The 12735-nt window shown below is 42.1% G+C and overlaps 2 non-coding genes across 2 annotated transcripts; both read left to right on the plus strand.

Moving 5' to 3' along the window:
- The first annotated feature begins 5331 nt into the window (after nt 1–5331).
- On the plus strand, nt 5332–5404 carry trnaf-gaa (transfer RNA phenylalanine (anticodon GAA)). The gene has a single exon. It is a non-coding gene; the product is annotated as a tRNA-Phe (tRNA).
- A 24-nt stretch (nt 5405–5428) lies between these two features.
- Nucleotides 5429–5500, plus strand: trnaq-uug (transfer RNA glutamine (anticodon UUG)). The gene has a single exon. It is a non-coding gene; the product is annotated as a tRNA-Gln (tRNA).
- The last annotated feature ends 7235 nt before the right edge of the window (nt 5501–12735 follow it).

The raw sequence follows: 12735 nt of genomic DNA on the forward strand, positions 1-12735 counted from the left end.
TGGTGTGGACAGCATGACCCGTTGCGTCCTTGGGTCAACAGCATCCCCTGCTCAGTGGCCAGACTGTTGCCGCCTGGTAGAGTCTATCTTTGTTAAACTGTGTGATATTCACAGGAGCCCAAAAAAATTGGGAAATCATGCCGTAACAAGATGGACTCTAATTCTGAGGGACTACAGCAAGATTCGGCAGCTGGTCCTGTGAAATGGTACAGTGATGGAGAATACCACCCTGCAATTGTTTGAGGTGAATCAAACAACCTTAATTCAGTGGCACAACAAGCGGCTGAAGAGGCAACAATGTGCCATCCTGCTTCAGGGTGTGAACTTGCCAGCCCCCATTCCTATTGCTGCTAGGCCTCTCCCCCCTGGACAGATTCGCCCCACTGCAGCACCCCTACAGCCTGGTCCCCAACACCGCTACCACTTGCCTGAAAGCACAGTGGGAAAGGCAGTGGACAAGCGAAAGTCTGCAGTTCCAGCTCCGCACCCCACTCCTCCAAAAGTTTTCCGGCCAAGGCAGTTGTTCCCTGCTGATTCTGCCCCTTTACCTGTTGTCCCCAACCCCAGTCCTGCATTTGCCCCCATTTTCCAAACATCTGTTTCTGCTCCTTCACCTGTCATCCCCAACCCCAGTCCTGCCTTTGGCCCGTTTGTGTTTTTGTGTCCAGCTCCAGTTCCTGTCGTCCGGCAGATTGCTCCTGCTGGCCCCATTCCCTCCCCACCACCTGCCCGGAGGCCCTACGTCCGCACTGTGGACAAAAACAAGTGCAGTCTGTGCCACCAGCACCGCAACAAAGATACTGGCCACAGCCAGTATTATGGCCACATTTACTGTCCCCAGACTGCTGTTATGCCACTTGACCAGTGGATGGAGGAGATGAAGAAGAAGAAAATAATTCGTTTATTTAAAAATGCTACGTGTGTGTGTGCGTGTGCGCATCCGTTAGGGTCATTTGTTCACCCTCCATGAAGCTAATTTGTTCATTTGCTTTTTAAATTAGTTCATTTACCCCATATGAGACTATGTAAGCTTACGTAAAGCTATTTTGTTTGTAAATAGTCCACAACCTGTTATATACTGTGTGTGTGTGTGTGTGTGTGTGTGTGTGTGTGTGTGTGTGTGTGTGTGTGTGTGTGTGTGCGTGCGCGTGTCTGTGAGTGTGTGTGCGTGCGCGTGTCTGTGAGTGTGTGTGCGTGCGTGCGTACATGTGTGCATGCGTGTGTGTATGCTCGCGAGGGTGTGTTTATGTGAGAGAGAAGGAGAAGGTGTTTGTAAATAAAAAATAAAAATAATTTTTTTTCTACAACAGTATCCTTTGCCTTTTTTCTATCAAACCTATCTGGAAAACTTTTTACAAACTCACACAGATATTAAAATTACAAGAAAGGGACAAAATGGTATTCCAGACAGATCAAACAGGGTGTGAGAAGTGAATGTCAGAAACATTTCTTTGATATAAAGGTTTATTATTATTTATTATAAGCAGTAGTAGTATCATATTCTTATTTTAATTATTTGAATTGCAACAAAGCATTACAATTACAAGAAAGGGACAGAATTGTATAACAGGCAGGTCCACAGGATCTGAGAAGTGACTGTCAGAAACATTTCTTTGATATAAAGGTTTATTATTATTATAAGCAGTAGTAGTAGTAGTATCACATTCTTATTTTTAGGTGTTCAAGCACGAAGTCCCTGGTTTTTCGCCCGATCGGAACCAAACCAGTCTAGGCCTATTCTCTGGACTCTCTAGATCAATAATTAGCGAAAAAAAGTTGAAATTTTGCAATTGGGTGGCTGTAACAGGGTCATTTAGAAAAAAGGGCGGGGCAAAATACACTCAAAAGCCTATAAATCATAAATAAAAACTCAGAACTTCACAAAAATTGATGAGCATATGTGTCAGAACATGGTGAAGAAGCATGCAAAGTTTCATGGAGATCGGACCATAGGTGGCGCTATAACTGTTAAAAAGCTTCAAAACCATGTATTTCCTATGGTAAATTGCCTGTTTAAAACCAGTGCAGTACAATTCTCTGCACTCTCTAGAATAGATCAATAATTGTCAGAAAAGGTATAACTTCTTCATTTGCATGGCTATAATAGGGTGTAAGTTGGATGGTTATAACAGCTAACAGTTTGGATGGCTATAACAGCCAATAAATGGTATTTTACTGCCCCCTGCTGTCATTTCATCATACTACTCCCTAATATTGTTATATATAATTCATATTTAGACTCTATAAAATCATTATTTTAACATTTACAATCAAATTTTGTTAAAATTAATGTATTATTCACAATTGTGTCACAGGAAGGCTGAAAACGAAAGTATAACGTTAGGCCACGCCCTCCCAGTACAAATTCACTCATAACTCGAAAACGGAAAGTCCCTGCGCGTTCAAATTTGGTTGGTAAAGTCCTCTATTGGGCCTTGGTCGAAATCTATCATCACGGGCCTCGGGAGCGCCCCCCCGCGGATCGCTAATTCGAGAGACCCCCGAATTTGAACGGCTGTAACTCCCGACCTAGACCACCTAGATTCTTGTGGGATAGCTCGTTGGAAAGGGCACTTCCTCACCTAGCTTCGATTCGAGTTTGGTGTGATTTGCCCTGGGCATTCCCGAGATATAAGCCCCAAAAGATATGCCTTTGAACGGGCATAACTCCCGGCCCCGATCGGCCACCAACACCGGGATGGTCTCGTTCAACAGGGCTCCTCGGACACTATCTAAGTTCTGAGTTTCAGATTTTTTCACTTTCTCGTTACCGAAATATAAGTGAAAAACCAAATTTCCATTAATTCATTTCAACTCTATATAGGCTGTAATACCAAAGTTGTCCACTAGAGGGAGCAGCAGTATTAGACATGTTTAATCTTTTTATCAGCTTTCAGCATTGGCTAACAAACAAATGCTTAAAGCTATTTTTTTAAATTAGTTGTATATTATTACATCAAAAAGAAATATGTGAAATGCGTATAGACCATTAAAAGAGATTTCAAAAATAACATATCCCACACGTGTGTGTGTGTGTGTGTGTGTGTGTGTGTGTGTGTGTGTGTGTGTGTGTGTGTGTGTGTGTGTGTGTGTGTGTGTGTGTGTGTGTGTGTGTGTGTGTGTAAGCATGCATTATGGAGTTAACATGAAAAAAATGGTTTGCCTTAGTGCAGGATATTACTGAAACCAAGTTGTTTAAAATGAAAGTGAGCCAATAAGTGGTCTTCTACTTCCCTCTGCTGGCCATTTTACTTCTTAAAGCTATTTTATTATTATGATGGACTGGTAATATACTTTAATATTATTAAAGTATATTGCCTAAATATTCAACTAAACTAAATTAGATTTTATCAACTATATTAAACTAAATTAGATTTTCACAATAACATCCCAAAAGTGTGTCTGTAAGCATGCATTATTGAGTAAACATGAAAATTTTAGACATTTTTTTCAATAAAATTATATGATTAAAATGAAAACTAAAAATTGCGTTTTAAATGGGAAATCTGTAATAAGCATTTTTTTACCTACCATTTATTTCAAATATCTATAGCTATAACAAAATGTGTTTAAGCATTTTTATTAGAGTTAATATGAAAAACATGCTATTAAAAAAATACATGGTATCAAACCAAGTCATAGAAAACAAAACTGCATTTTACTGCCAGAATAATACAATGTTGTTGTTTTTAAACAATGCATATGAAAATAAGTAACATTAACAATCAATTAATTTATTCAAGTTGAATCGTTTGCATATTGAAGAATGTCTCTGTGGTATCATTTCATTCATTTCAATTTTTTGCACATATGAAAGAAGAAAAGTATTTTCAATAATATATGTTCAAAACTATATTGCATATATATATATATATTTATATAATCCGTGAGACCTCCGGCTTGGAACAGCTGTAACTCCCTACCTAGACCATCTAGATTATTGTGGGATAGCTTGTTTGAAAGGTCCCGTCCACATCTTGCTTCACAAAGAAATATGTGAAATGCTTATAGACCATTAAAGTATATTTTCATGATGACACATCCCAATAGCATTGAAAACAACAATAACAACATGTGTGTATGTGTTTGTGTGTCTATGATCTCAGTGGTTAAATGCTTGCTACACAAAACTTAATGTCTTTTGATGCTTTTGAGCTTAACTGCCTTAACTGCCTTAACTGCTTGAACACCGCTAAATGCTGCTCGCAGCTTTAATTATTATTCTTATTGCAACAATGCATTAAAATTACAAGAAAGGGACAGAATGATATTGAAGACAAATCCACAGTGTGTGAGAACTGAAGTGAATGTCAGAAACACTTCTTTGATATAAAGGTTTATTATTATTTATTATAAGCAGTAGTGGTATCATATTCTTATTTTAAGTATTTGTATTGAAACAAAGCATTAAACTTACAAGAAAGGGACAGAATTGTATGGACAGGTCCACAGGATGTGAGAAGTGATTGTCAGAATGATACAAATGTTTATTATTATTATTATTATTATTATTATTATTATTATTATTATTATTATCATAAGCAGTAGTAGTAGTATCATATTCTTATTTTTATTATTGTTATTGCAACAATTACCAATTCTATTTGTATCAGTTTTTAAGCTATATTTGATAGATTCATAGCACTTTGTAAGAGTTTGCAATAGTTGATGCATGTTCCAATCGGGATTCGAACCGCCGATTTCCGCCTTCTTCCCCTCTTTTTTTCTCTTCTCCTTCCCCTTCATTCCTCCTTCTCTCTCTTCCCCTCGATGATGGAGAGAAGGTGTCCATCGCTCTCAAAGACAAAGACGAGGCGCGATCCCTAGCACGTGTGCAGGTGCTGCAGCGGGATTTCCAATGACCACAAAAAAAGAGGCCGGATTTCCTCTGTTCTGGCAACTTTGCACTGGCTACCTTTAAATTGTAGATTTAATCAAAAAATTGCGCTTTAAGCCATGCAAGCTGAAATGTTTGCGGCCCGGCAGCAAGGAGGACATATGTTTCGGCTCGTTGGTGTAGGGGTATGTTTCTCGCTTAGGGTGCGAGAGGTCCCGGATTCAAATCTCGGACGAGACAATTATTAGGCTTTGCTTTTAATCTCTTCAGCCTGATTAGGGCAACCAGGATATTTCTGAGAAATTGGGGATAAAATGTGCCGGAGAGAGGCGGGTTAGCTCAGTTGGTTAGAGCGTGGTGCTAATAACGCCAAGGTTGCGGTTTCGATCCCGTACGGGCCACTCATTTTCTCTCTGGGACCTTCGCTCTGCTCTTCTCGAAAATGACGGGCGGTCTCCCAGAGATGCCGGCTGGCTAAACCGCAGAAGTACCTGGCCGAAATAGCTCAGTTGGGAGAGCGTTAGACTGAAGATCTAAAGGTCCCTGGTTCAATCCCGGGTTTCGGCAGAGGAACCACATCCTAGCACTCTGGGTTCCATGGTGTAATGGTTAGCACTCTGGGCTTTGAATCCAGTGATCCGAGTTCAAATCTCGGTGGAATCTTTTTAGGTTCTTTGCGGAAGGAAGGGAAAAAACAGAGGTGATGCGCAACTGCTGACGTGGCAGTGAAATTGGCACTCTCAAACCGAGTCGGAATTCGGGAAACATGGGCTTAAAAGCAAAGGCTTCATTTGCTCCTTGCTATCGTGCTTCTGGACTCAATGACTTAAATCTCTGCTGCTCATGGGAAAAGTTGACACACCAAGGTTCCATGGTGTAATGGTGAGCACTCTGGGCGCTGAATCCAGCGATCCGAGTTCAAATCTCGCGGGGACCTGCTTTTGCCAGGAATGTGTGCAGTACCTCGTTTGAAAAAACTTTTTCGGCAGCACTGAGCCGCAAGAGCTCATCTAGGTAGTGCTCCTTGAAGGGGGGCGTAAAAAGGATGGACAGCACTGGAGAATGCAGGCATCGATCCCGCTACCTCTCGCTTGCGCTTGCTGCTTCCTACCGATTGAGCTAAAGTAAGCCCAAAGTAAGCCCACGTGAGCCAATCGCGATTCTCTGCTGTGGCTTACTTTTGACCAATCGCGTTTCTCTCCTGTGGCTTACTTTTGACCAATCGCGTTTCTCTCCTGTGGCTTACTTTTGACCAATCGCGTTTCTCTCCTGTGGCTTACTTTTGACCAATCGCGTTTCTCTCCCATGGCTTACTTTTGACCAATCGTGTTTCTCTTCTGTGACGTACTTTTGACCAATCAGCGGCTCCTATTATTGTCATCTTTGCAACAGGTAAGGCTATCGTTTAATATTTATTCATATACATTGTGTATTTTTGGAAAATTAGACATGCCAATATAGCTAGCTAGCGTGTATATTACAGGTTTACTTCAGTACCTGTGAACCTGTAACTTTTCCCATGATAAAATACAGAAAAGAAAACATGTAGCTACTGTTAAGTTAATTAGCCGGCCGCTAATTAAGCTATATCCTCATGAGACCAATAAAAGTTTAGTTAATAATTTAGTATTTTGTGTGTCATCACATTGTTTAGAGCATAAGAAAGTTTTTTGCAAAAACGTTTTTTTTTTTTTTATAATGTTCATATAGGTTATACTATGTCTTCTGTACATTTGTGCTCCAGGCACTTCCATTCCCACTGCTGAAGATGATGATCACAATGTGAAGCACAGCTAAATACAGGTGTGGCATATGACACAAATGCAAATATTATAAGAATGTTTTGTGGAAACCCACTGAGAATCATTATTTTTGAAAATAAGTAAACATTTTTAAATATTTTTTGTTTACAATACAGAATTATGTGACATCATGCCTCAAGCGGGAGGCATTCTTTGAGTGCACTTCTTCCAAACCTTAAGGATGTCAAAAGGTGTCAGTGTATTTATTTGCGTTTCCGAACTTACCTGTTGCTAAACAATCACTGGATAACTTTTTCACATCGCTTGCTCTTCTCACTCACTCAACCTGAGCAGACAGGATGGTGGAGATTCATTGTTCTAATAATTAGAGGAACAGTTTTTCCTTATTGTGTCTGTGTGCATGCTTCATGTCTGTGGGCATCATACTTTTTTTTACTGAATTCATCACGACTCATTTTCCTTCTTTCATTCCATCTAATCCTCATTCTCAAAGAGCTATATTGATCCCATATTCCTTACATCAATAAAGTGTACACTGTGTTCTTTGCTTCTTGACACTAATACCATTTTATTCACTGTTATTCCTAAATATAATCATAATTATTATTAATACTTGTTTAAAATTACTGCTTCGCCGGCTGTTTGTGGACTGCATTTATGGCATATTACTATCAAATAACAGTCATCCTTATATTGTTTATGTTACTGTTCACTCAGAGGCCTGTGCCGGTCCGTCTCCATCAGCGGAAACAGCACAGACACCAGCTCTTCCTCATCATCAGCCACCAGCTGAGCTTCCTAGTCACTGGAAAGATCATCTTCCACCTTTCCAGCATGAGTGGATCCGGAACACACTGTTTAAGGCCAACATGCGAACCGGAAAGCCAGAAATAGTGTCCCAGCTGAAGCTTTGGTGGTATCCTCCTCAGCCCCCTTTAATAAACACCCAGCCACCCGCCTCACCTGACCTCTTCTTCTGTCGGCCCATTTTCTTATGGATGCCGCTAAAGATGTGGTTGTTTCCTCTTTTCTGCGTTCGCCCAGACTGTGGTAAGCACAAACTTACAGCGGCAGGACTTTACCGTACCGTGCGCAAGGTCTTGGACATTGATGGGTGGTATGACCTTGCCACTGAGTATCTGGAGTGCAAACGCTGCAAAAAGAAGTATCCAGCTTGGAACGAGGACATCTTAGGACAGCTGGATATGGGCCACCGCAGTCAGTTTCCAGCTTTGCTGACATACAGGTAATTCATAATGACAATCATTCATTATCAGGCGCTTTTATTTGTGTTATTTTTTCCAACCAAAGCATTTGCATGATTATACTGTTGTTTCTTTAGATACTCATGTGACAACCGGGTGGTGAGGATGATGAGGGAGAGGACACTGGGCAACAGTGTGACTCAGCTCTACAAGAAGCTGATGGAACAACACAGTGAGGCATGGACACAGCGTGTCCTGCAGTACCTGACTGCCTGTGAACCATTCACAAGGTCCTCCCTTGTGCAGCCTCCGGTGTTTGCTGAGCCTCCCCTTTTACCTGCCCTTCCTAAACCTAAGTGGCTGTTAGCTGTGTACGCCAGGGATGTTCTGGGGCGACTGGACGAGGTCAAGGCCAAAATAACATCTGTATTTGGCTGTGTTCTCAAGATGGACTCCACAAAAAAGGTATCACAGCCCTGTTTATATCCAGAAATTGTCCAGATATGGATATGTGTGTGTGTACATAATGAACAGTTATGAGTTTTTATTTTTTTTATTTTTTTTAAATCTTTTTTTTCTTCAATAGGTCACAAAAAAACTTGCCGGTGCTGCTTCAGGAACAGCTGCCTGGTGCACAAATGTTGGTAACGAACACGGCCAAGTCCTTGTCTCTGTCCTAACAGCCGCCGAGGGACATGCACTGTACCCCATGGCAGCTGGCCTAATGAAACGCTACCGAGAGGCAGGAGAGGCATCCCCAAAGGTGATGTACGTGGACAGAGATTGCTGCAGTCAGCACGGCCAGTCTCAGGTGAAGGCCATGTTTTCGGAGTGGGATGAGCTTGAAGTGCGCCTGGACATCTGGCATTTCATGCGGCGATGCTGTGTTGCTACAGGTGTGCTCGAGGCTCTACCTCCTTGGAGTCATTCCACCTCCACCTGAACCGTTTTATTCCAGGTATTACATACATATGGATTAGTAATTTTTCTGTAAAAAAATATAAGCACTGTAACTGCTTCCATTACGTTAAATTAATGTCACATTAATAAATGTCACACTTTTACAGTTCTTTTCTGATGTCATAAAAGCATTGACAAAGCTGTCTTGCCTCACAAATCACTAATAACTCTGGTTATAATGACAATAATTATTTTATGTAATTACATAACTCTATTACATGTAACCAGCTACTTCATAGCACCTCATGTGTAGTAAATATATTGTACATATGTGACATATAAAACCCTTTTTTTTTTTTTTTTTTTTACTTTTAGGAACTAGTGCCAGTGATGCGCATTTTCAAGCCTATCTCCTTGAGGGCTTGATGCGTTGGAATGATGACCGGATGGAAGATGCCATAAAAGGAGCGTCCTCCATCCGGTCATATGGCAGTGCCATGAGAGAGGTTGTGGACCAGCTTAGCAAGACAGTCTTTGGGAAGCCCTGGGATGAGCGCTATCGCCCTCCTGGAGCATATACAGGCAAGACATTCATTAATTTGTTATTTTGTAATACTCTACTAAGTATCAATTTAGACTTAAATGTACTAGACAAAATATTAAGACATTTTTTTTCCCCTTTTATTCTCGTAGGTGAATTGCTAGGAATAGAGTACCTTTACAGCCAGACTGGCAAAACACTGACTCCAGTGCTCCAGAACCCAGAGGATGAAGACAGGCTGGTGAAGGAAATTGATGACCAAGACCTGCAAGATGAGGGGTTTGAGGAAGAGATCACGGAGGACATCACAGTTCCAGTGCTGTACGAGAATGACCCCTGCCATGATCTCGCAAACAGCCCCTCATCTTTGCCTCAGCCTCAGTCCCCAGCATCACTGGCTGATGTATCAATGGCTGACGTGTCACTGGCTGAGCCATCCACATCAACTAGAGAAGGACACCAACTTGCCCCTGCCCCTTCAGTGTTGTCACAGCCATCTGACACTGGAAGCAGTTTCTCCGACGAGGCTCAGGTAAAACACTTTAAGGGCTTTATTTAATTTCAATCTCGTTTTATTCCACATATATTAACATTAATCTGAATTCACTAGGGAGCAGTCATTGGGCCCGATGGCATTGCTGGGTGGGACAAGGTCCAGGATATGGCTGGTTACCTGGTTGGTCTTCGTGAGGCTCCTTACCTCACTGACCTGCAGGTGACAGAGGCCATTCAGCTGTGGACAGCTCTCCATGACATAGACAAACAGCGGGTCAACTATCAGCCTCGACATCAGCCTCAGCTGACACATGGACGCTTTAAGGCACCAAAGCGGTCCGGAGTCACACCGGGTGTGGAGAGTGTAAAACGGTGTCTGATTGGACATCCCGGGGGACCAGCACAGTGGCCCAGCACCAGCCGCTTGGTTGAGGCCATTTGTACAAAGCTGTGTGCTTTACACAAGTCGCCGACCAAGAAGGCTGGAGTTTGCCGCCCCAGGTGGTCTAAAATCCTCTCGGATTACCACCACATCCGAGAGCTGGTGCTTAACAATCGCAGGCTGATGGATGAAACAATGATCCAGCTGTTTGAGCTAAACCAGAAGACACTCATTCAGTGGTAAGCAAGGCACATTATTTTCTTCAAATTAACTGAATACTTTTTTAAACATATATATAATACATGTAATTTATTTTCAGGTTCCAACGGCAGCAGAAAAAACAGGAAATGAGTGTCCTCGCTCAGGGACTGACTCCACCTGACCCAATTGCTGTGGCTGATACGCAGCTTCCTCCACCGAGGGAAAAATTGGATGAAGCGGCATCGACCTCACGCCCAAAACATACATTTAGCCTTCCGCCAAATCGAGAAGGACAGGCTCCTCTTCTGCGACCAGGTCGACGGCCTGCTGCTGCCACCACCATGGTGTGCCCCATTGCACCTGCCCCCACAGCATCAGGAGTTGTGCAGCCCATTTCAGCACCTGGGTCATTGTCACTAGTCCTTAACCCAGACATGACCGTGTCAATGGTGATTCCACCTTCTGGTGCTTCAACATCCGGTGCAGGCCCAGCTCCACCTGCTCCTGTGTCTGCTGCTCCTGTTTCCCGTTACACCCAGAGGAACAGGCGCCGGCGGGCCCAGGAGACGGAAAGCGGAGTCCATAAGAGGAAGTATGTGCGAGGGGTAACCTTTAACATGTGCAGCAAATGTGGGCAGCCCAAAACCAAAGAGTTTGGCCATAGCCGATATGGTAATGCCACATTTTGCTTGCGTGCCTCAAATGGAAAATCTTTAGATGACTGGTTGGCAGAACAGCGCCAGCAAAATACAAGCCAAACTCCACCTCCTCAATAAACAATTTGCTTTTTTCCTGTATATATTTTGTATATATTACTGTACATGGTTCCACCCAGTCTTTCATATTGTCCTATATATATATATATATATATATATATGTGTGTGTGTTTGTGTCTGTGTACTCATTTCATTATCTGTGTGTATTCATTTTAATATTTGTTTTTTTACATTTAAAGCGTCATTTAAATATTTGTGTATTCATTTTAATAAAACATTTTAAGTGTCATTGAAATATTTGTGTGTATTCATTTTAATAAAACATTTAAAGTGTCTTAAAGTAATCTAATAAATCATATCAATCAAATCATATCCCTCACAAAAAACACACATATTTGAAGAAACATTTTTATTCATTTTATTCAATCATAAACAACATGTAATATGCAATTTTTTTTAAATAATATACACAAAAAAAACATTTAATAAAACATTTGAAGTGTCTTAAAACAAATCTGATAAATCATGTCAATCAAATCATATCCCTCCATTTTTATTCATTTTATTAAATAATCAACAACATGTAATTTTCAATATTTAAAAATAATAATAATACACACAAAAAAATATAAATCAATATAATGATGTCATGGATAAATGAAGACGCAGGCGCAGTTGATCACACGCAGAACACGGGTTCGAATCCAGCCCGCGGAGTGTGACTTGTTTCAAATGTGACTAAAACTCCTTCATAACGCACAGGAATATAGCCCTAATAATGTTGCAGGGGAAATTTGTGGGCAAATTCTCGTTTTTCGCGTCTTTTTGGCTTGTGTCCGGGGGCGCAAAGATTGGGCCCCTTCTTTTGCGCAGCAAGCGCTCTACCATTTGAGCTAATTCCCCTCGATGATGGAGAGAAGGTGTCCATCGCTCTCAAAGACAAAGACGAGGCGCGATCCCTAGCACGTGTGCAGGTGCTGCAGCGTGATTTTCTCATTTTCTCTTTGGGACCTTCGCTCTGCTCTTCTCGAAAATGACGGGCGGTCTCCCAGACATGCTTGCTGGCTAAACCGCACAGGTACCTGGCCTAAATAGCTCAGTTGGGAGAGTGTTAGATTGAAGATCTAAAGGTCCCTGGTTCAATCCTGGGTTTCGGCAGAGGAACCACGTCCGCCTCTTTTAATCTACCTGATACCACCTAGCCTCATCGCTATCTGCCTCTTTCACAGCCAGCCAGCTAGCTGGGTGTGTTGCTTCCATGGTGTAATGGTTAGCACTCTGGACTTTGAATCCAGCAATCCGATTTCAAATCTCGATGGAAACTTTTTAGGTTCTTTGCGGAAGGGAGGGAAAAAACAGAGGTGATGCGCAACTGCTGACGTGGCAGTGAAATTGGCACTCTCAAACCGAGTCGGAATTGGGGAAACATGGGCTTAAAAAGCAAAGGCTTCATATTTCCTTGCTATCGCAAGGAGCCGCACTGAGCCGCAAGAGCTCATCTAGGGAGTGCCCCTTGAAGGAGGGCGTAAAAAGGATGGACAGCACTGGAGAATGCAGGCATCGATCCCGCTACCTCTCGCATGCTAAGCGAGCGCTCTACCATTTGAGCTAATTCCCCTCGATTATGGAGAGAAGGTGTCCATCGCTCTCAAAGACAAAGACGAGGCGCGATCCCTAGCACGTGTGCAAGTGCTG

This window comes from Siphateles boraxobius, unplaced genomic scaffold (genome assembly GCF_051911475.1).
Source record: "Siphateles boraxobius isolate OS27281-9 unplaced genomic scaffold, OSU_SipBor_1 239, whole genome shotgun sequence".
Taxonomy (NCBI): domain Eukaryota; kingdom Metazoa; phylum Chordata; class Actinopteri; order Cypriniformes; family Leuciscidae; genus Siphateles; species Siphateles boraxobius.